The sequence below is a fragment of the Gobius niger genome, assembly GCF_951799975.1.
Source record: "Gobius niger genome assembly, chromosome: 16".
Classification (NCBI taxonomy): Eukaryota; Metazoa; Chordata; class Actinopteri; order Gobiiformes; family Gobiidae; genus Gobius; species Gobius niger.
The window spans coordinates 20,038,672-20,062,016 of record NC_136867.1 but is presented as its reverse complement, the minus strand read 5'-3'; the positions used below and the strand labels follow the sequence as shown (position 1 = coordinate 20,062,016).

At 42.1% G+C, this 23,345-nt stretch overlaps 1 protein-coding gene across 1 annotated transcript in view; it reads left to right on the top strand.

Annotated features, from left to right (window-relative positions):
* Window positions 1-11,394: 11,394 nt before the first annotated feature.
* Window positions 11,395-23,345, top strand: part of ppp2r3a (protein phosphatase 2, regulatory subunit B'', alpha) — a 73,093-nt gene continuing 61,142 nt past the window's right edge. The window contains exon 1 of the mRNA XM_079573373.1: window positions 11,395-11,812. The gene's annotated coding sequence lies outside the window, so the exon portion shown is untranslated. The remainder of the gene's footprint in view (window positions 11,813-23,345) is intronic.

Sequence of the window (23,345 nt, the reverse complement as noted above, 5' to 3'; positions counted from 1 at the left end):
AAGAAAATGCGCTCGGTTAAGGCAGGGGTTAAGAGAAAAATAGATGCCTTTAATAATGTCTTGTAATTGTCAAATGAATCTTAACATTGTACAGTGCATGCTATTGTGGCACAGTGGTTGATAGAAGGACCCTTTGTTTTTGTGTGGTGTTTGCATTTCCCCCCCGACATCTACATGTCACTTCTGGGCCATCCAGTTTCTCCCATCGACCTAAAGCATGAAAAGTAGTTGTGAACTTCCAACTGGGTCCTTCCTGATCAAGATACTGGGTCAAGATCTGGAGATGGGTCCTCAGACGCTGCACTGTAGTCAACCAACACAAATGCAGCAGAGACATTTCCCAACAGGGCAATATAGTTCACAACTAATACATATTTAGGCTTCTGGGGCGTCTTGTTTGTTCATTGCTGGTAAAAGTAATGAAAATACCTATGACGCTCCATTACTCAAACAGGACCAACGCCCATTCACAGTCCCGGGACCCTGCACACACTCCTAATGTGATCCTGATGTTCTCTTAAAACAAGCTACCAACCCCCCCACTTTTAGACGGGATATACCCCATGGCCAGGAAGACCTAAGCATGGTGTATTAAGGCAACCCCCCCCAACACCACCACCACCACCAATTTCTCTCCTTCTTTCTCAGCTGCTGTGGAGCTTGACAAGAGACAGCTGTTGTGCTGGAGAGCGGGTGTGGGAGAAGGGGTAAGCAGTGAGTAAGGAAGATAGATGGAAAGATACAGAGAGTAGTGCACTGCATCGAAGGATAACTCGGCTGCTACAATGCAGACACCCCCCACACGGCTCCTGACAGTTCACCTCAGCTGCTTTGAAGGATGGGTCAAATGCACAAGGCAAGATTATCCCCCCAAGGCACAATGAAATTTCCCAAAAGCCCGTCCTAAAGATGAAGCGTTTTCACGTAAAATAAAAGTGATGGAGTATCTCTGCTTTCTCTCACATTTCAGGGTTGACACTAGAGTGTGTGCCAGCCCGCCCCATTCGCGCTTCTGTTCCTGTAATTAGCCGCTTGTTCACAACATCTGCATCTTTGTGTGTGTGAGTTTGGGTCCTGCTGGAAATGTTAAGACAGACTTTTATTGGAGCATTACATGACAGCAGCTGTCCAAACCAGCCTGTCTGCGCCGCACCGCCGCTGCCTCTTCCTGCCTCCACACCACTCACTTGTGCACATCTCAATGTCCTCTCTCTTTCTCCCATAACGACCCCTTTTCTCTCCTCTGTAGCTCCTCTCTCTCTCTCTCTTTCTCTTTCTCTCACCCCTCCTCCCTCCCTCCCGCTCTCTCTCTCTCTCTCTCTCGCTCTGCTGTCTCGACCAAATGATCTTTACATCTCGGAGGAACTGAAGCTACAAATTGAACTCCAAGGAATTACCACAAACCACAACCACAGACTGTCGCTGATCAAATTGCAGCTGTCCATATTTTTAGTAACGGCATATGCAAATTTATGAAACCACCCGGGCCTGGAGCTTCCATTGTGGTTTTCCTTCAAGTATGTCAGATACTCAAAGTACAGTGGAAGTTTTTGTCAACATGAGGGAAATGAGTGGGATGTCATGAGTACTATATTGGATAAATAAGCTGTATCATGTTAGCTAAGCAAGGGAGACTATGAGAGCATTGTTTCAAAAATGGTGAAAATTGAACATTGCAATATTTTATGAAACTATTTTGACACCATACAGCACTACATTGGAGTTAGGAAAGCCGGATATGGATATTTCAAATTTATTGTGGCTTCCTGTACTATAAGTAGATATCATTGCATCACCAGTGTTGAGCAAGTTACTTTAAAATTGTAATATATTCTATATTAGTAGTTACAGCTTTAAAAATGTAATATGTTTGTGTTACATATTACTGTTTCAGCACCCGAATGATCCTGGGGCTCTGTTGTCGGGGGCTTCGTGCCTCTGGTAGGGTCTCCCATGGCAAACAGGTCCTAAGTGATGGGTCAGACAAAGAGTTCAGAAGCCCCTTATGGAAACCAACACCCCGTTTAATTGTGAGGCCGTCCTTCTGTGGACCCACCACCTGCAGGAGGAGCTATAGAGGCTGGTGCAATGTGACCCGGCAACGGACAAGTGGAAGAAGATGGATGGATGGATGGATGGATGGATGTGTCAAAAATATAGCTGAGTTACACTACTTTGAGTTACTTTTGAGTTACTTTTGGCAAAATATAAAATGAATGAATGAAATGAAAATAGTAATAATGCTACCGAGCAAAAGTGCAGTCATAGATTTCTCTTTTTCTTTGCTATCCCCTTTCTCTCATGTTTTGTTTTGACGGCTGATATTATAAACCTGTGTCCAACTTGATTTGGTGCTGCATTTTATGTGGGGGGAGTTTGGCATTTTTTAAAGCAGTGCTACGTAACTTGTTTACATTAATAAATCCTTTTCATAGTCCCTCAGGTGATAGTACAAGTGTTAATGTCATCTCCCCCTGATGTCTCTTTCCAACTTTCCTGGCTCCGGGTCGGAGCCACCAATACACACTAATGGAATCACAAAGAAGAAGCTAACAGGCTAATGGGCAAAGCTAACTGCTGGCTAGCTTCACAGCAGTATTTACAGCCAAGTCTGAGTGAAAATCTCCAATATCTCCATTGTGTAATTGGATCGTGGCACAACATACAATATCCCTCTCTCCCTTTGTCTTTGTGGTCAGCGTAATATTTACTCTCACGGACAATTAATAAGTAAAAAATGTAACATGATGCAGTGGCGCTTATGGCCTCTAGGGCCATGAGTTACTTAGCACTGCTTTAAGTAATATGTTTTATTCTGAAATTACACAAAAACTGTATCTTGTTTGCAATACCCCCAACACTGTGCATCACCTTATTTTACGGTAACAATAATTAGGAAATATATTGTACAGCCCTATGCTATGCCCTTTGCTATTGCTAAGAAGAAAAAAAAATCCTTGACACTTCAACCATGAATGTTGTGTATAAGTGAGGAGTGATTGGCAGCTGCTGGAAGCACAGTATCCATTCAGCTATATCCATCTCCTTCCGTTTATCCAGGTCGGGAGGCAGCATTCTAAGCAGAGACTCGCAGACCACCCTCACCCCAGTTCCTCCAGGGCGACATCAAGACGGTCCCAGGAAGCCAGCCAACCCACACCGAGAGACATACTCCCAGGGCAGCTGTGGAGTAATAAATGTGTCTGTATCTTCTGTGCAGCATATTTGCAGCCCTCTCTCGCAGTCAAAACCATGTCATGTCAGCAGAGGTCACGTATCACAATGGTGCAGATGTTGTGAACAAGCTGCTAATTACTCCAAACGCAAGCCCATAAGCGAGGCGAGCGGGACACCTCTTAAAAACGCATTTGCAGGCCACGCTTTTATTAATTGGGGCTTTGTGTTCGCAGATGGCTGCCAGAAACATTTGCGGACAGCTGAGGTGCAGCATGTTTCTGACCTATTTGTCCTTGGACATAAAAATGTGTGGCCGTATTCTTGGCATGGTTTTCTGCAGTGGCTCAAATGCAGGTGTCTGGTTTGTAGGCTACATGTGTCTATAGGAGCTCAATGTGTTCGTGGTGATGAGAGATGCTACCTGCTGTACTCTGTCACTGTGTGTCAACACCTCCAGAGCTGCTTTTTTTAAAACTCCTCTTTCTTCTGGCTACACTGAAAATAAAGGAATATCAAGTTAAAATGACATCAATACCTTATAGAAAGGATTAGTTTTAGGGTTAGATTGTACATAGTGAGGGAATTGTTTTAAGTGTCTTCAATGTTTAGTTTATTATAGGAAATGTTTTTCATGTACAGTATTTTTTTACTCCACTAGTGGACTTGTGGATTATGACCTCCTACTAACTAGTTCAATTCAATGCCTGACCAATAAAAAAAAAGGTAAAACGCTCTAATATTTAGTTGGATTGCACCCTTTGCTGTGGCAATGTTTCAATAAACTTGTGCAATGCCAAGAGATCTAGTGCATACATTTTTCACCAAGATCTTGTATTGGCCCACATCCCAAAGCCAATCCATGAGTGAACATAATGTCTCATCCTCCCTGAACCATTCTTTCACAACGTGAACCCGATGAATCCTGGCCTTGTCATCTTGGAATATGCCCGTGCATCAGGGAAGAAGAAATCCATCAACGGAATAACCTGCTCATTCAGGCTGATCTCATTCTTTGGACACATGTGTTGCTGACCTTACCAACTGCAGCAACCCTAGTAAAAGTAAGAATAAACCAGTTGGCAACTTTTTTTTTGGGTTGGGCACTGTATCAGTCAATGGGTCTGGAACGACCCCTTCTCAATCCAAAGATTCTACATTGATCACATGATAATCATAATTCAATCTATTCAAATGAATACCTATATTTTATAGATTTCCATTGTTTGCAATGTTTCATTGTTTTTTTTTCCATAAAAAAGAAACAATTAAATGGAACAAATACTAATCTAAAGTATTACATTAAAACAAAATTTCAGTATGTTTTATTTCAAACTCATATGTGCTGATTTGAAGACCAGTTTTGGGGCCCTCCTGCAGGGTCTCACTTTGGGACTCTTGGAACAACTGGTCAAAACTATTGGACTAGATTAAATTGTACCAAAGAAGATTTCTATTTTTGTGACTCCCATTTTCAATGCTTGGTGAGTCCTGAGACAACGCTAAAATGCTTGGCTCTTCACTGCAATCTATTTAAATATGGTTATTGCTACCTTGCTGTTTAGTGCTTCAAGATAATAATTATCTCTGCACCGATTAAGCATTGTTTGGGTACTGGAGTTGTAAACCCGCACAGCTTACATTATGAAGTCATTTTAATTTTGCAGAGAATCTCCAAAGACTAATTTTCTCTGAGCTCCAAATCAGAATACCCTGCACTTTTGCAGGGAAAATGCGTTCCTTTTTCTGCACTCAAATCTCGGCAAGTAAACAAAGCAGGCAGCCCGTATTGAAATCAAACCCCCAAGATGCTTATTTTGAGCCAACAATGGAAACACAGGATTATTGAAAAATAAATTGACGTCATAAATCTATTTTCTCAGCAAATAAAAAGAATGTTTTCTTCACCCTCGCCTCTTCAGAATGCAGTTTGCTTACTTTAGCCTGGGGTTTTCAATATTGGTCAATTGTTGCCACTGACATTGAACAAAAGCAGGAAAATATGTCCAGTACACTTGTGTGATGGGGATATTGTAATGTGAATATTTTAGAAGAAAACTTTTCGAAACCTTTCAATATTTACACCCAGAGGACTCCAGCACAAAGTTAATGGAGTTTATTGAACTTTACAGGGAGCTTCGAACATAAGAAAAACAGGAAGTGGATGCTTTTGAGGCTTTCATATGGACACTGGGACTCACCTCAAGTAATATACAGATGAGAAGAAAACATGAATCTGAGTAATGTGGACTCAGAAAGAGGCAAACAATTCAGCACAACATCCTACTTGGTGTTGATATGTTAAATATACATAACTTTAAAGTGGGTCAAAGAAAATGATCAGAAATAAACCTGTGCAACAACAAGTGCTATATATAAGAGACACACTTGCCCTGTCAGAAACATCACATGTTGTTGGTGTGCCACTGGGCCTCCTTAGGTTTCAATACATGTCTGCAGATCAGGATGCTGTTCCCAGGCATGGAGAGCTAAATTAGACTCCGCCAGTCTTTATTTTGCCATTTGCTGCCAGCAGGGACTGTTATGTAAGGGCTCTGAAAATGTTTAGGCGACTTCATGTTGTCCCCTTGGCTCTGTTAAAGTGCGACTGGCACCTCCCCTATGTCTGTGTATGGAGTGATTTAACTCGATAGACACAATGGACGGCTGATACCATTTAACAAAATCCTCTGGTTTAGGATTACAACAGTAATGGTACTGCAAGTCTCGGTTTAAAAATATTTCAGACACTATTTAGACAGTCCAAGCACAAATTAATGTACTGTTTACGGCCCAAGAGAATAATCGCTGCTTAGCAGTATCGTAAGCCCTGGTGCCCTTAAGCCGAAATAAAACACAAGCATCAATTTAATAAAACATTTTACACTGGTAGAGAATACCTCTGAACCCATAACGATGCTGGGAGCGGGACATCGCCGGACCGTCTCCATGGAGATGTTGCTGCTTTGCAAAGCATGAGGTTTGCATACTTTAGTTTTTTTCCCAAATGCTTTGATAACCCGCTGCAAAAACAGCCTGGTCAGTGTCCAGCTGAGCATCAGGAGCATGCAACAAGTTAGTTGCTCTGGTGACATAGTGAGCATACGAGCTGGTATGATCCTACCCAAAATATCTGAACGGTCACATAGATGTGCAGTAATTAATACTGAAAATCTCTGGGTCAACCTCATGTGAAGAGAGAATTTCATAATCGCTGTTGCAAAGCCGTTACTTTGCTAACAGTAAGAAATAAGAAGAAAATTGCTAGTAATTGCATGCCTTCTAACAAACTCAATTTCACAGTTATACATTTAACTTTTCTTTTACACTGATACAACATATGCTGTTACAAGTTCATGTATTTTCTTCCTTAAGAGTAGCTACTTCTTATCCACCGCTAATCACACAATCTTTCAAATCACTGAGGCAATAGCTTTCTAACTTAATTCAGCTTGACCTGACTGGCCCCTAGCGTTTAACATGCTACTTTTCTCCCCCTTTATACAGTTCCTCGGCTTTGGAGACAGACAGATGACATTTTGATCCACCTACGATAGACACAAACAACTCTGTCATGTGATTTGGCGCCGTGTGATCCCTTATGTTGTTACAGGAGAGGCATTCCAATCAAATTTGGAGAAGGGGGGCGCCTTGGTGCAACTTAGACTCCCAAATAATATCCATCGCACCTACTCCATCATCCGGGCTTACTTTCACTCACCAAGGCGTAACTTCACACCACGGGGCGACACGTAACCACCGCAAAGCTCTGTGTCTTTGGTGGCTTTTGGACTCACCGGTTTTAAGTGCGCGGTTCTTTGGCGCCAGTGTCCTCTCGGTAAACCCGACTCAGACCATGTGGATCCAATAGCAGGGACGGTTAATGCAGGACACACGGGGTCAAGTCATAGCAGTCTGTGAAAATGACAGAAAGGAAGTCACTGCACTATGGAAGTAGTACAGAACTTCTTATGTTAACTATATTGTAGGGCTTCAAAACACAGTATTTATTAAAGGCTTTGGCTGTAGGAAAAAGCTCTTTGTTTTGTAAAGGCACTATAACTATAACTGAACTTGGGTTGCCTTAAGCTGCATATGAGGACACAAACACAAGTTGCACTGTATGTGAACATAATATTCCTCGTTTGGAAGAACTTAGAGAGTTCAGTCACTGAGCTTTAATGTTCATTCCCAAACTTGTTTTTAGCCGTAAGATCTGGCAACCCAAAGTGCGGGGCTCCTTCCTCTCACTGATAGGAGAATCACCTTGAGAATCAGAACAAAAAATGTAAACAGGAACATTGAACAACCTAACATCATGGCATTTTTTTTAACCTTTACTACCTCCAGTTCAGCTATACCTAAATCTAAAAGCTTCTTGACTGGAGCTTACAACTTCTATAGGCCCCTGTAAGGCATCATTTGAAAGCTAAGACAACAGAACTGATTTGTCCTTGTATTGCTGCCCCATTGTCGACACATTTTCATCGTATTTTTGGTGCTTGTTCATCGCTATTTTATCACCTGTTTTGCTGTGTTTTTGTTGCTTTTTCATCACTTTTTTTGTCGCCTGTTGTGCTGTGTTTTTGTCCTTTTTTCTGCCTGTTTTGTTGCATTTTTGATGTTTTTTATGCCCTTTTTGCTGGGTTTCTCTTTCTCATTTATGTTGCTATTTTGACGCTTTTTTCATGAAGCTTTTAGATTTTGGTAAAGTCGAACTGGAGAAAATGTTCTTGGTTAAGGCTGGGGTTAAGAGGTTAATCATATGTTACTGACAGTACAGAAAGCTAATATGGATGTAAACTGCACTAGGTCATAATTCAGCATAAAGAAAGAGTCCTGATTCTTTACAATAGGGGAGCACATGTGCGTCATCGCTGGGGCTGAGGATGAGCTTTTACTGCACTACAGTTGATGTACTGTTTAATGAGCCTCATGTCTCTACTAAAAAGTTGAGCGTCGAGCTCAAAAAACAATATTATGTTTGTGTGACAAGTTTATCTTTGCATTGTTATCCTTCATATCTTGGCACCTTGTTTTTTTATAAGATACATCAGTGAGGTGAACCTGGACCAGATCACTGCCTGTGCAGGACCTCTTTGGAGAAAACACATTGCAACAACTCACAACATACTTTCCTCCTGGGCAAATGTCAAGCTCATCGATTTATGCCGTTGGATGGTGGGAGGAAGCTCGTCTCATTGTTAAAGGAAGGACATTTTGTGCTGAAGCCTATGATTCTACATGCAGCTCTTTGAATCTCATGTTCCCGTGGCTATTTGGCAAACAAGTGAAAGCTGGGCGTGTGCAAGTCTGGGTTGGACAAGCTTAAGTTCTAGTTTAGTGTAGAGCTCACATTGAAAACATAGTAATTAAAATGTATTACAGCTCTTTACAGACACAGATTTACAATACTTTCTTGGCTCTTTGGATTCTAAAGGTTACAGTCAGAAAAGCTCCAGGCAATTTTAATCAAATAGTCATCAAAAGAGAAGATTGTTGGATCACCAGTACTAGCCTATATAAGTAATACATAATACAAAAAAAAAACAATTTATGTGTCAAACTAGGCGTATAAGGGTGCGCTGTCACTCACATGTGGAGCCATAATGTGATTTTCTTGTTTTATAAAATCTGGCTTAAATACTCTTCATTTCAGTCGACAACCTGGTCTCCATAGAAACACACAGTGAGGACCGAAGCCTTCCCCAATTTAGCGTTGAACCGCACAAACTGTACTCGCTGCTGTTCCCTCCAGGATATTATTATATTTTATTTATAGTTTAACATTGACCGAGGCATGAAAAAAAAAAAAAAACGTGCTCTGGAGTGTAGCGTGTGTGCTGCTTGAAGGCATTCACATTCGTCAATATTAGCATTATAGTGCGTTGAGTGCTGGTGCTGTGTTGTTTCTCAATTATAGACTGCACAGTGGTTTGTCCTTGGGTTGATTCCTGGGAAATGGGTTTGATTCTTTGACCATGAACCTTTAAGGTCTTTGGAAATAAGTGCATGCATCACTGGAGTCTCTCACGGCTAATGACTGGTTGCCCCAGCGACATTGAGGGATGGGTCACTTGCAAAGGACAAATTGACCTTGACCTTAATGTTTGGAGCTTTTGGTATACGGAAATTTAATTCACCAATATCACTGTCATTGTATCTCTACTTTTCCTTTTGCAAGTCATCATTGGCTTAGATTTGGGCAAGTTTAAGCCAATGCCTCAACCGTATATTTATCAGGGCATGTGGCCAGCCAAAAGTCAGCTGGATTTTCATGATATGGAAAAAACAGATGTTGCAGGGCTGGCTACGAGGACTGCAGGGGGCCCGCAAGCGTTTGGCAGGGGGTGCTTGGATTATTTCAGATCAAAAGGAAGATGAAACTGAATTGTATTTCAAGATGATTGTAAAAGAAAAGTCAATCTTAGTGATATTGTCCTGTAAAAAGTTTGCAAGAGTGTTTTTGCGTTATTTTGAACCCAACACTCTACTAGGAAGGAAGGAAGGACTTTATCTGTATGGCACCTTTCACAGACATGGTCACAAAGCACTTTACATGGGATCATTTTACATTCACTCTATTCTTATAACTTCGGGGAGGACATGCAAACTCCACACAGAAAGGTGGGAATCGAACACGGGACCTTCTAGCTGAGAGGCACGAGCACTAACTGCTGTACCACCGTGCTGCCAAAACACTAATAAATCTGAGTTTAGCTGATCCTTTTTTAAAAAGCATTCACAGGATGAATGAGAGTGTGTTCGAGAGTGCACATGGGGGACGACGGATGGAAAATAGCAAGAGGCAATTATCCGGTGTGGCTTGTATTTTTTTATTTTATTTATTTATTTAAAAGGGACAATGCATTTACACCAAGTACAGTATACTTAAAATGCAGGATTATAGCTCAAGCTAATTTCCATCCTCTGTCCCGGCTACACCACACACCACTCACTCTGCAGAGCGTCAATCAGTCCTTAACATTTGTTCTGCACATTCACCCCTGCACTCACTCACACACACAGTCCTATACCTTCTAAAACCCACACACTTTACACCTACACCCACCCGCATTCCCATACCCACAGACTTTGCTCCCGCACCACCCATGAGACCCATGTATGTTCATCAACATGCACTGTCCCAATCAAATAAATAAAATAATTGGCGGCACCCTCAAAATAAGGGTAACTTTCAGTAGAAATTAAAGACTCAATACGCAAGACAAAAAAAGGTTGGGAACCATTGGTCTAGACCAGGGGTGTCAAACTCCATTTGGGTCGCGGGCCAAAATTCAGCTCCCACGGCGGGTCACGGGCCACATATAATAGAGAAAATGTTTCCAATAAATGAATAATAATAAGCTGTGATTGGATCAAAGCCCCAACTTGACTGTAGCTTCATTAAGGACAACGGCTTATACTTGTATTGCACTTTACAAGCCTGTGTCACAAGTTCCTGAAAGTACAGTCGTCATTATTCATTCACTTGGTGGTGGTAAACTGTTATTGAAGCCACAGCCGCCCTGGGGCAGACTGTCCATTTACCACATGGCTATATAATGTGTTGTTCATATCCTGAGCTCTTATTATGTCAGTGCCCTCTGCTGGACACGTGTGGAACTCTATCCTTTTTATTTATTTATTTAATGCCCCCTAGTGGCTAGAATGAGCATTCTGGTTATTCTTTCAAAATGCATAACTCCGCACAGGAATGGGCTAGAGACTTACTTTTTTTTTTTTGACATACTCTGGAATTTATGCTCTACAGGGCAGGGGCCGGATTAAATCATCATCATCAGTCCGAGAAACCCCTTGATCCAAAAAGGGCCCCCCCAGTATGAATAACTAAGCTAAAAATATTTAAAGTGGTAGGAACTTAAGTGTCGCATTGCCTTTCAAAATCAGTGCTTTTTCAATGGTCGTGTTTTGTAGACAAGATTTGAGGGGCCCCCACTTAAGTGCCTTGGACCCCACTTTGGAAACTGCTGGTCTAGACCTATAAAAGCCTACCTCACATTCTCAGTAAACACATAAATCAATTTAGGCTCATGAATTGACTCTTTGATTCCAAAATATGACAGACTCCAGCCCTAGTCCAAGATCGACAAATAAGCGTGAAGCTTTACCACGTGACCCTCGAAGTCGCGCCTATCACAACCCTATATCCCGCGGCTAAGTAAATGTACCTGTTAATCTCACTTGTAGCTCGCAGGCAGACAGAGGTGGAGGCTGGATACTCGCAGCCCGGGAGCCTGAATCGCGTCGTGGCTGTCAGTCTACCGCTACACCCCGCCCCGCCGAGCCGCTAACGGGAACTCCCCCTAGTTCCCCCGGTCTGTGCGCTGCGCTCTGCTCAGTCTCTCCATGAGCTGTCACACCGAAGTATTCCCACACACACTTACGCATCCACGCACACACAACAAGGTGCTAGAGTAGTCTTGTAGCCACCAGCACCGCTTCTTCTTTGCACGTCGGGAGCTCGAGCCAGCGGCACTCGTTTTGGCTGAGTGCAGGAGAGGAAAAGGCGGCTTGATTTCTCCTCGTCTTGGCTACGTCGTGACCTGAGTTTTTTGGAGGAAAGAGAGAGAGAGAGAGAGAGCAGGACACGAGACAAGCGGGAGTGAAAGAAGAGGTAAGGACACTTGCGTTGCCTTGTAAAACTTTGCTGGGAAAAAAAGCGTAAAGGGATTCTCGTGCTGTGCTGGTTATAATAAAGAAGGGACAGGGCGTGCTGGGTTTTTTAGTTTGTGTTTACGCGCGCGTCATGGTGCACGTACACACGCGACACTAGACATTTGGGGGGATCCTCTCGGACTGTGTCAATAGAAGTTTGGGAGGGTGAGACGACAGGCAAATAGTGGCACTGTAGTGAGGAAGCAACCTGTTAACTCCAAACTAGCAGATTGCCACTTCGTTCATAGTCTTCCAATGTCTCAGCTTTTTTTGACAGAATGCTAACTCTTGGGTTGGTATAGGCTACGATGTCTTCCACTACAAAAGCCTGTGTTTCGAAGTGTACGTCTGTGTTCTGGCGGTGTTGGGAGTGATATCTTGTCAGATCCTGCGGGGTGGGGGTCAGGGAGGCAGTCACTGGGTCTCCCTTTGGTATTCTCCAAGAATAGACAAGGCGCGCTCTCACACAGATGCATGGCCACGTTAAAGAGCTGGGGAAAAAGAAAAAGAAAAAAAAGTCGTCAGTGATGACCCATAGTGCCCTGCAGGAAGAGGCCATTTGGACAACAGAAATAGAGGGAATACAGCAACCCTGACATCATGCTCACAAGTTAGGGCATGTTTTAAGTACATGGCAGGACTAATATAAATCTACTTTTATTAAGATTCTGATATCAAGTGATGTCAGGTCTTTGAAAGGTTGCGTCTCGGATGGACTTTGCAGATGTTGATGCTTTACTTTGCCAGTTGTTGTATTAGCTATTATATGGTTATGACACACGAGTTCTCATCCGTCTGCCCCAAGCCGCGATAAAAATAAGATGCAAGCGACGTAAGAGCAACCAAAACAAGACCAGAGCCAAATCAATGTTGAATCCCTGCTTTGAGAAATGACGCTGTTGCCATTGCAAATTGTCTCCCTATCGGAAAAGGCAATTGGAATTATTTCTTTTTCTGATGCATGTTACTTTTAAACTTATTCTAATACCACAGAAAATGGACAGACATTTCAAGTCATCACTGCTTCTTCAAATAAACAGGCTTCATCGCATTTTTGTAAGTTGCAAGTAGTTGGTTCTGGCTCCGAGAAACACTGAATGAATCATCAATCTTCCACTCCACTACAACGTAGGCCATACCTGTCATAGTCCAGTTGTAGTACGACTTAGAATCTTAAACTTTCCATTTCCATTTTTTTTTTACTGCCTTTATTTCAAGGCTATTATTTCTGTGATGCACGGACAGTGAGGTATGACAGGGATGACTCACAAAGGACATAGCAACAAACTGGTCCGTTCGCCTGCTCCCCCGTTCTGTTCTCTGGATGAAAGATGGCAAAAAAAATACATGAGAGGACGGAGAGAGAGAGAGAGAGGATGTCTGGCTGGACACCCTGACTCTTGGAAGGCCACAGAGGCTGCTGTAAATGAATTGAAGACAAAGTGTGTTGTGTGTGTGTGTGTGTTGCATCCATCAGACTGAATAGAATGACAACGCCAGCAAGAGAGTTTTCATATGAATTGAAAAGCTTCATTCAGCATGATAAAATGTCTAGATTTGATTGGGAATATTTAAAGGCTGAGCAAATGTTGTTAACCAAAGCTGCTGTGTTAGTTAGTTGCTTTGTTTGTTAAGTGAATGAAATGTTTTTGGATTCAATTCAAGGTTAGAGATGTGCGACAAAGGAGACGTGTCTTTTGGGTGAGCAATGGTTCTCAAACCTTTTAACACCAAGTACCATCTCCAAATACAGGCCTAGATTAATGGGGGGTATTTAATCAAAAACAGACCTGGAGTTATTGGAATCTTCTCCAGTGGCCATTATGAGTATCGTGGTGGCAGCCCCTCCCGAGGCCCTATGTATCAAGAAAATGCTTCGCTCATCACTCAGTGTTAATCTTAATCCTTTCATCACAAAGTAAAAACACTGCAAGATTATTTTCTCTTTATTGAAACAGCTGTGCAGCGAAGGGGAGCAGGAGGAGAAGAGAGGGGTGAGAGGGACTTACAACCTCTGTAGATGCAAAAAGATATGAGACTGTCTGCAGCAAGCTGGTAGCATAGTTGTGTAGCTTTACCGGCTCCTAAAGGAGATGTCGTCTGCATGTGACCCATCCTTCAGTGCCTCCCCAGACCTGTCAGGAGCAGTGGTGACCTGTCTTCAGTTTTAGAGATTTGAGTCATTAATAATGTCAATAAGGCTTTTACCCTTACATTCCAGTTTTTTAGTCCAGCCCATGACATATATTGTATTTCCATCATTGTAAAGTTAGAGTCTTGCCTTATAGGAGCCCTTCAAAGATTTCATTATTACGTAAGTCCGAGCTGCTTGAGAGACATTTTCTGTCATTCTCCACAGTATACGCACAGTCATTTTAATTAAATCCATTCTTGCTGACAGAAGGTTTTATTAAGCGCTCATAATATCCTCGTTTGTGCTTTGTGTTTCCTCACTGTTTTTTTTTGTCTCACAGTATCAGAAAGGGTCACGGTGTCTTCAAACGATAAGTTGATGGATAATTGGCTTGCCTGTTGCTTCTCGGTCCAAATGGATGTTCGTGGGTGGAAATGTGGGTGGCTGAGCTCTATCTATGCAAGATTTGATTTTCTTACAACTCGTCTCCATAGGATTTTCACAGGTGCTTATTTTCGCACCTATAAAAAGATGATTGTGAGTAATGATTTGAGTTGTTTTGCCTGTACATTTATTTATATATACATACATATACATATATATTAGACTTTGTTCTTGTGGCTTAGGTCAACAAGATTAATTGCAAATCAAAATAGTAATTATGTTCATATATACACTGCCTGTGAGCGAAATTTATGTCTCATGCTCCCTGAACCACTCAATCTCAATGTGAGCCTGATGAATCCTGGCATTGTCATCTTGGAATATGCCCGTGCCATCAGGGAAGAAGAAATCCATGGATGGAGTAAAGTGGTCATTCAGGATGTTCAGGTAGTCGGCGGAATCTCATTCTTTGTGCACATAGTGTCGCCGAACCTAGACCTCACCAACAACTTTATTTTGGTCAGGCAGTGTAATTTGATAATATAATGCCCTCTACAGACAATAACATATCCTTTCTTCATGGAGTCTTATAATGTAATTCTTTAACAATTTATTTTACTCCCGAATTCCTCAGTATGTCTATTCTGTGTGTATGACTGACTAGTAGTGAGTGACAGTAATCTGGCGTTATTCATTTCGCACATTGGTGAAGGGGAACAGTGCCGGTAACAACATCCCACGGGAACATATTGGGAGTGTCCCGCTGTAATGGAGTTACAGCTGCGGTCTAAGGCTGCATTCGGGGAGATGGTTGTCGGGTGGGTCAGACGGCTGAGTCACTGGCTGTCAACCCGCCATAATCAGCCAGTTTTCTTCAGTTGGAAATGGCCTTATAGCAAAAAACATTCAATGATTACATTTGGAGAATCCTGGGTCAGCTGATTCAAGTCACTGTGTAACTTTCATGTGTGTTGTTACTGTTTTGCAATTGTGGCTCCTGGTTTATTATGGTTTTATCTTTTAATTACTCGGCCTCTCCCCATGAATCAAAATCTGGCATAAAGCTTACCGAGCTCTCTTTGTAATGTTTTGATTGACAGAGTGTTTTGTTGTAGTAACACTGTCAGAAAAAAGCTCAAAACACTGACTTAGATAATGATTTCCCACCAATGTCAGTCTGTCCAATACCCATTCAATTAGTCATCGTTGCTATTAGGAACCATTGTATTTGACGACTTCATGGTACTTTCAGTCATTCACATTTCCCAGCAGCCTTTGAGTGTGTGCGTCTCGTATTGCATGTAACGCGGCCGGCTGCTAAAAATGAAGACGTGACAGGGAAAGTGTGAGTGTGATAGTGAGAAGTGTGCTCGGGGGAGGGCGCTCATGGGGCCAAAGGCTAAAGTTACCGCCTCTGCTTAGTATGTAGTCGTCACTGAGCCAACAAGGTGCATGACCGGGCCAAATGTGAATAATTGTTGCACTTTTGATCCGATTTTTGGCTTAAGTTTTGACTGACTTTGCGGGTTTGGGCTTGAATGATGCCAACAGGGCTAAAGATTTGGTCAAAACTAGGAGTTAACTGTAAGGACTAAGTCTGAATTAAACCCAGGACCTGTTGCTATTGTAAATTGTGGTTTGTGGCCAGTCATCACGTGGGCGTTTGATAATGGGGAAATTATCCAGAGGAGTCCGATATACACTGGAAGTGCCCCATAAATCTGACTGTAACTTAATGCTTTACTCATCACATGCTGTTATTTTATCTTGGATGATATTACAAAGTCCTGGGATCTGGCTCCATGAATCCAGGTCAGTCATTAATCAGAGCGCAATAACATTGGATCATACAGGAACAAAGGCAATGGGTTATTCTTAAGTGGCTTGTGATTTATTAGGTACATTTGGGCTGAAATACTGACTGTAAAATAATTCATTTGTTGTCACTTCAGGGGACAAGATGAATTGAATCTTGGATATCTTTCAAGGAAACTAAACATCTCAGCTAGTTCACATGGCAATAGCAAGGCGTGCAGATTCCTTATTCCTCTGCATTTCTATGTTATTCACGGTGTTGCTGGCTGCAGTTGCCAAAATAAAGCCCGTCGAGTCCCGTACCAGAAGGACACAGTGTTGTGAGCTGCAGTGCGGTCACAATGGGCCGATTCATTCATGAGAGTGTGGGAGGTACTGTGGCCCCCCCACCCCCCAATGGCCTCCTCTGATCCATGCCTGGGAACACGGAGGAAGACCTGCAAGATTAGGGATGAAGAGTCACTTTGATTCACAGATCTCCCATCATGCTTAGCTGCGTGTTGACAGGTCCCTTTGTGGTTGTGGTCAGGGTTGAGCAATATCTGAAAAAACATGAGATAATGTAGTTCTGTGGTAGTGATGCAATCGGTGATAAGCTTAAAGTTGTGGTTCTCAAACTGTGGTGTGAGTCACGCTGGTGGTGCTTGAGCTTTTGCATGTTTGTCACTTCATGCTTTTGTAATGGGTGTAATAATAGTTTTTTTATGGTTTAAACACAGTTTACACCCAGTTTAGCCTAGGGCCGGACTATTGCATTTCTTCATATTGATTGATTTCGATTTATGATTCAATTATAATTTTTCAAAATAGAATAAATCAATGTAGCTGATTCGTGAACTTAGACAGACCTTTTATACAAACCAGAGCTCACACAAAACAAATGTTTCATGCTTCATTCCTCTAGTTTCATTTAAAGCAGTAGCTACTAAGTAACTCATGCCCATAGAGGCCATGAGCGCCACTGCTGGTGTCGTAGCATGTTCCGGTTTTTTATTCATTCATTTTCTGTGAGAGTAAATACTACGCTGACAGGAAAGACAAAGGGAGAGAGGGATATTGTACATCCAATTACACAATGAAGATGTTTTTTTTTTCATTCAACTTGGCTGTAAATAATGTTTAAGTGGCGCTAGCCCGCAGTTAGCTTTGCCCGTGATGTTCCTGATTCCATTAGTGTGTATTGGGGCCTCCAACCTGGTGCAGGAAAGCTGCAAGTGTGGTTTTCTGTCCAGAGACCCCAGGGGGAGATGAAAGACCCCCAATCATCCCATCAACAGTTGTATTACCCCCAGAGGGAGAAGGATTCTATTAAGGTAAACAAGTTACTTAGTACTGCTTTAACGCCCAAACATCTTGCACCGTCTAAAACTAGGCACTGTTTCTGCCGAAGAAAAGGCTGTAAACCTGACTATATAAAGTATAATATAATATGCCTAATATGAAAAAAAAAAGATTAAAAGCTGTACACAACAAATGAAACAAAAAATAAAATTTTATTTGAAATTATTGATTGTTGAGTGAGCGATGCGGAAGAATATTAAGGTTTTAATTATAGATAACATGTTAAAAAGTTACATTTTATTCACAAAAATAAAAGAGAAAAAATACTCAAAATCTCAACCAATATACTTGAACTAAATTATGACTAAACGACACCCAAACAGGCAGGAACAGACTAAATGAGCCGCAGATGGCCTAATGACTTACCCTAACACAGGTAATTATTGAGCTGAGACTTAAACAACAGGGAAAGGCTGATGGCACGACCGACTAACTCCTCCCTCCTGCTAGTCCAGTTCCTCACTTTATTTGCTGCTATATTTTGTTGTTATATTTTGGCTATGTTTTGTTGTTATGAAGCCTTCTGAATGGTCGCTTCAGCCCGGCGCTCTGTGAAGTGCATCCCTCTGTTTGACTGCGCATTTGTGAGCGATGAGTTAATAGGCTCCATTCAGTGCTTTATTGTGTTGTGTTGTCCACAGTGCATGGCTTTGTCTCACTGCTACACATTACACACACTTTTATACTGAGCTGAACCAGGCATTCCTGCAGTCGCTCGGCCCGATGGACAGAAAGGGCGTAAGATGGGGAGGAGCTGGGTACAGCTAACAGCACCATTCATAGTCATTGGTTGGAGCCTGAGACATGAATGGTGCTAAAAATACTTTCATTGCTGCAGTTTTATGTTGCTTTGGTCAGCTGCGCTTTTCATTATTCTCGGGTCTTGTTGTGAAGCTGCAGGAGATGTCTGTGTCGCATTACCATTAAAAAAAGCCTTCTCGGTTTTCCAATAAAGAGCTTTGTGTAGTAATGAGAAACCAATTTGAATACAGTAAAGACAGATGAAAGAAATTCTACCTCTTTATGTTCAGACTTGGGTTAATTAAAAAGCAATTGGCACCGACTCCATGGACGTTAATAAAGTAATAAAGTTCTTGTGTAATTGTGGTTATGCTGCTTTGCTTCATAAGAAAGGACACAGGTTCTTAATTTCTCAGCCGTACTGGGTTGTTTTAGTGTTGAGGATGTTTCACCTCCCACCTGGAGAGGCTTCGTCAGCAAACTAACAGTATTCTTTGTAATACTAGACTGAATTTGTATCGGGAGGGGTTACCTTGTTATTGGTACCACCCACCCTTTGAATGAAAAGCTATACTTCAACTTCAATAGCCTCTGTTTTATTGGCTCAGATGGGGGGGCATCAATAACAAGGTAAATACCTCCCTCCTGGATTGGTATTCATCCTCCTGCTAAAATGATTTTGCTGATGGAGCCTCTTTAAATGAGAGGTGGAACGTCCCTTAACACACACAGTTGCATTATCTGTGATTGGAGCTTTATTATGGTTGTTTTATTCGGTCCAAAAAGAGTTGTTTTAAAGCACATCCACCTACAGGGAGCGCTATGTTTCTGACCTTGTTGATAAAAGAAGGGTGGTCATGGAGAGCATTGAACGTTCAACCTCCTAATTACAATGCCACTGTGCCAATCCTCCAAATCGGCCTTAAAGGACAAAGATGTCTGGTCAGTAATATTTTTTCCAACCCAGTAATTTTAAAGGTTGCTTGCCAACTCGCAGAAATTGCCCCTCGGTTGAGCGCTAGACCATATGTCGATCCCATCCAATAAGTCGCTGTGGCGTGTTTCCATTGAAAATAAACAACGTCCTTGCTTAATTCTGGGCCTATGCTCCTCACAGACAGACCGACTAAACTACACAGGCAAAAGGCTGCTTTTATCGGTCAGCGTGGCTAGACCATGCGTCTCACTCCCCGACCACAAGCACTGCAGCGAGCGGGACGGCAGCACGGGAAATCAGGGAAGAAAATGTAGAGATAGTGTAACAGAAACAGGAGTAATTTAAACTTCTGTAGCCGACACCACGGAAATGCCTCCAGTGCGCCATGGGAAATAGGAGAGGCATTACTGCAGGGCTGGCATGTATTTTATTAAGCTGATATTTTCTGGTGTTGCCTATGCCTAATGAACGTTCAACAAATTCTCGACAAACTACCATCCAGTAGTTTTCATGGATCCCTCAAAGCTGTTTTTACTTTGTTGTCTGAATTACATAAAAGAAAAGTGATAATCTTTTTGTTCTTAAAAAGGATATGAGACAATTCCCTCTACTGCCCCCTGTTGGCCGGTTGTTTCAGGGGATGACTGGTCCCACAGAGAAACCACATGAACATATTTTAAGTGGTAGGGGAAACTGCAGCATCAATCGGAAGAAACTTGTGCTGACACATGGAGAAAGGAACCACCTGGCCCAAGTGTGCTGTGGTTTTCTCGAAAAGACAGATTGTTTCTCAAAGATAATAAAGAAATTATAATAGTATAGCCTCTTTAAACAGCAGTAAGTGCATTAACATGTTGCGGAGGAAGGCTGGGAACTCTCTTGGGAAACGCAGAAGTTGAGCTGACCTACAACTGCGCGAGCCAATTCTATCTAATCCATTCAAGGAGCTTTATTGGCAAGATGGGATCTGCCCTGACATTGCCAAGGCTTAAGTGCATTTTGTCTTCCCCTCCTTCGTTCGGTGGAAGCAGGAAGTAGGTTGGCGGTGAGAGAGCAATGACCGTCTTTATCTCGGTCAATAAACATGGGCCAAGAGGGAGTCCTCCCGGCTTTTGATTATAATGTGCTTTATAGACCTACACACTCCCATCAGTAACGCAGTCGCTGTATGGAGAAAAGAAGGTCAAAGTTACTAGACTAGAAAGAGCTGATGAGGGATGGATAACTACTAGGGGTGTATGTAAGTTACAAGGGCGAACTGTGCGTATGAGTGGTGGTGCTGAGACTTCCCTTTTCATATTATAGCAAGCGTATGTCTTGTTTAGTCTAGGTTTACTTACATATTAGAGCAAAATCACCAAGGTCTTGCATTTAAAACACATTTTTTTGCAAACACAGCCTAAATCAAAATGCATAGTGATAAGAAAATGTGCAAATGTTCAGTTTTAGTCATGATCTTTTCCCATTCAGTTCCATTGTAGCTGTGTTTTTGTCCGTATCTTGTTTTGTTTTGACACAATTGGATTTATAGTAGTAATAATGGCTTACATTGTTTTAGTTTGATCTTTATTTAGTTCTGTAGTTTCAACCTTGTTCAAACCTTATTCCCCGGATTAGGTTCGATGCTGCTTTTTCCCAATTTCAAGGGACTATACAGAGTTTAAAAATGTTCCAGCAATGCCCTAATGTGTAGAATGAGCACCACAACTGCCTCTAAAATCCTACACTGTCACTCAAAAAGTTTTACTTCGGGTCCGAATTGCCATCATGCACCAGCTTAATATAGAAGGTGCAGTTACACATGTGGCCTGAGTTGGCAGTAGTGAGTATAAAATGGCTAACGTGCATCTAGCCCCTTTAAGCCCTGGTTCAGTTGTGGATTGATATTTGACAGAGGCCTCCCTAGACCCGGTGTTGGCGTCTAGGTACAATCTAGTTTACTGAAGACTGCTTTGATAATAATGTTTGATTGTCTATACATTACACACCCTTGTCGGGACCTGGTTTAGTCTTAGTTTAACCTCATTAGTCTTGAGATAAATCCTGGTTTAGTCCCCCACGCTGTAACACAATCAGAATATTATACCGTATGAAGGTTGCGGCATAAAAACCAGGTCAAACTCAGGAGACATACAAAGTAGCTGGATAGTGCTGTTTAATGTGGCGCAGAGTTGGCAGCCTGCGCTCAGTGAACGGGTCAAATCGCACTCCCTCCTGCCTGCCAGTCTGACCACTATATCCTATCTGCACCGGATTGTAATAATGTAAGTGAATTTGTCATAAACCAAGGAGACTTAAAACCACAAACTTCCTAATATCAAGCTTTATTTAGTCATTTTGGAGAGGACGGATAAGCATTTCACTGTTTCCAGTAGCGCTACAAAATTAATCACAATCAATCGCAATCAAATGTCGAATGGTGGCAATTAGCATATTAACTGCCATAGTTTTTTAGGTATTGCGGTTCCGATGAAGACAGGCTAACCATGTCATTTAAACCTGCTCTGAAATGCATAGGTTCTTGTATTGGATCTGGAGCTCGTATTTCAATCTTTTCTCAGAGTAGGACTGGTTCTCTCATGAGATGAACAAATTGCTTCTAATCGCCAAGTTTCCACCTAGTTTCCAGTAAGTTATTTGTCCGGTATACACAATGAACTGTGCAGTAGTGAGTTTGATTTCCTTGACGTCCTGCTAAGTAGCTAAGAATGCCTTACACTTACATTTTTACATGTAGTGCCTTTCAAGAGCTGGGAACGAACTTCCGACTGCGGTATAAGGGAACCACTGTACCACCACCTGAGCCTCTGATGGTGCCTTTGAGTTGAGATAAAGCAACACGTCTACAAACAAGAATAAAGTTGTTTTTCTCCTCTAAGCACGCGTTGTCCATATTGTATTTCATCCTTTAATCTGAGGAGGAAATCAAAGAGAGGCATTTACTTTCAAGCTATTTCTGAATCAGTATAAATGTGTTTAGCAACAGGTATCTTTCTCTTTGTAGATAAATCTGAAACCCACACGCTTTCATATGCTCACAAAATAAAAAGATGTTTGTATACTTTGTAACTCTGTAGTCCTTTTTTTTTTTTTTCAGGAGACGCGTCAAAGCTATTTTACGCCACAAGATCAGAAAAAAAAGCAGCTTGATCCAAGATATTTCTGTGATTTAGCGTTAAAGTGTCTGTTACCACGACAACCAGCTTCACAAAAGACATACTAGTGCTGATAGAGGTTACATCACACAGACTTGCATTGTGCAATGATATACCCAAACACACTGCATACTTGGAAAACAAGTATAGTTGTTCAAATACCATTTCCATCTATAGTAAAAACAGGCATTATTTTTTTTTGTAGCATTAGTTTAGCAGGTAGTTGTTTACTCTAATCTAAAATATGTGCCTTAGACCAATCCTCCACTTAGATACTCCTGACCAAGATCCTGGTGAAGGATTTGTGCTACTCCATCACCCACTGATCCTGACAAGTTGGCAGTGAATGTCCCTTTCTGTGTCTGACAAAATCAATAATAAACATCACAAAAAAGCAAAGATTTGTCCTCTTGCATTTGACCTTTGAGCTGGGTGCTGTCAGATGCGCCACCATTCTCATATCATGAGCTAGATTCGAATAGGTTGCGTTCACATGATATCACAACTTTCTACACAGCCTATCATTTAAAATTGAGTTGGTGGGTAGCTATGATTTGGATTGTAGTAACTATGGTAACCGTCACAATGCTGAATTTTTCCGACTTGGTTTATGGTTAATATCTATGTTCCCTCCCGGAACTGCCACCTTAAAGTGGTGGAGGGATTTGAGTGCACGAATGGTCCTGGGAGCTCTGTTGTCGGGGGCTTAATGCCCCTGGTAGGGTCTCCCATGATAAACTGGTTCTAGGTGGCGGGTCAGACAAACAGCGGTTCAGAACCCTCTTATGAGAGACCAACAGACCTGAGAATCAAGAGGCCGTCCTTCTATGGACCCACCACATGCAGGAGGAGCCATGGGGGCAGGTGCAATGTGATTTGGGCAGCTCATACAGCTGCCCCCACGATCCGACAGCGGAGAAGTGGAAGAAAATGGATGGATGGATGGATCTTTGTAATGTCTGGACCACATGAAACAAAAACGGTC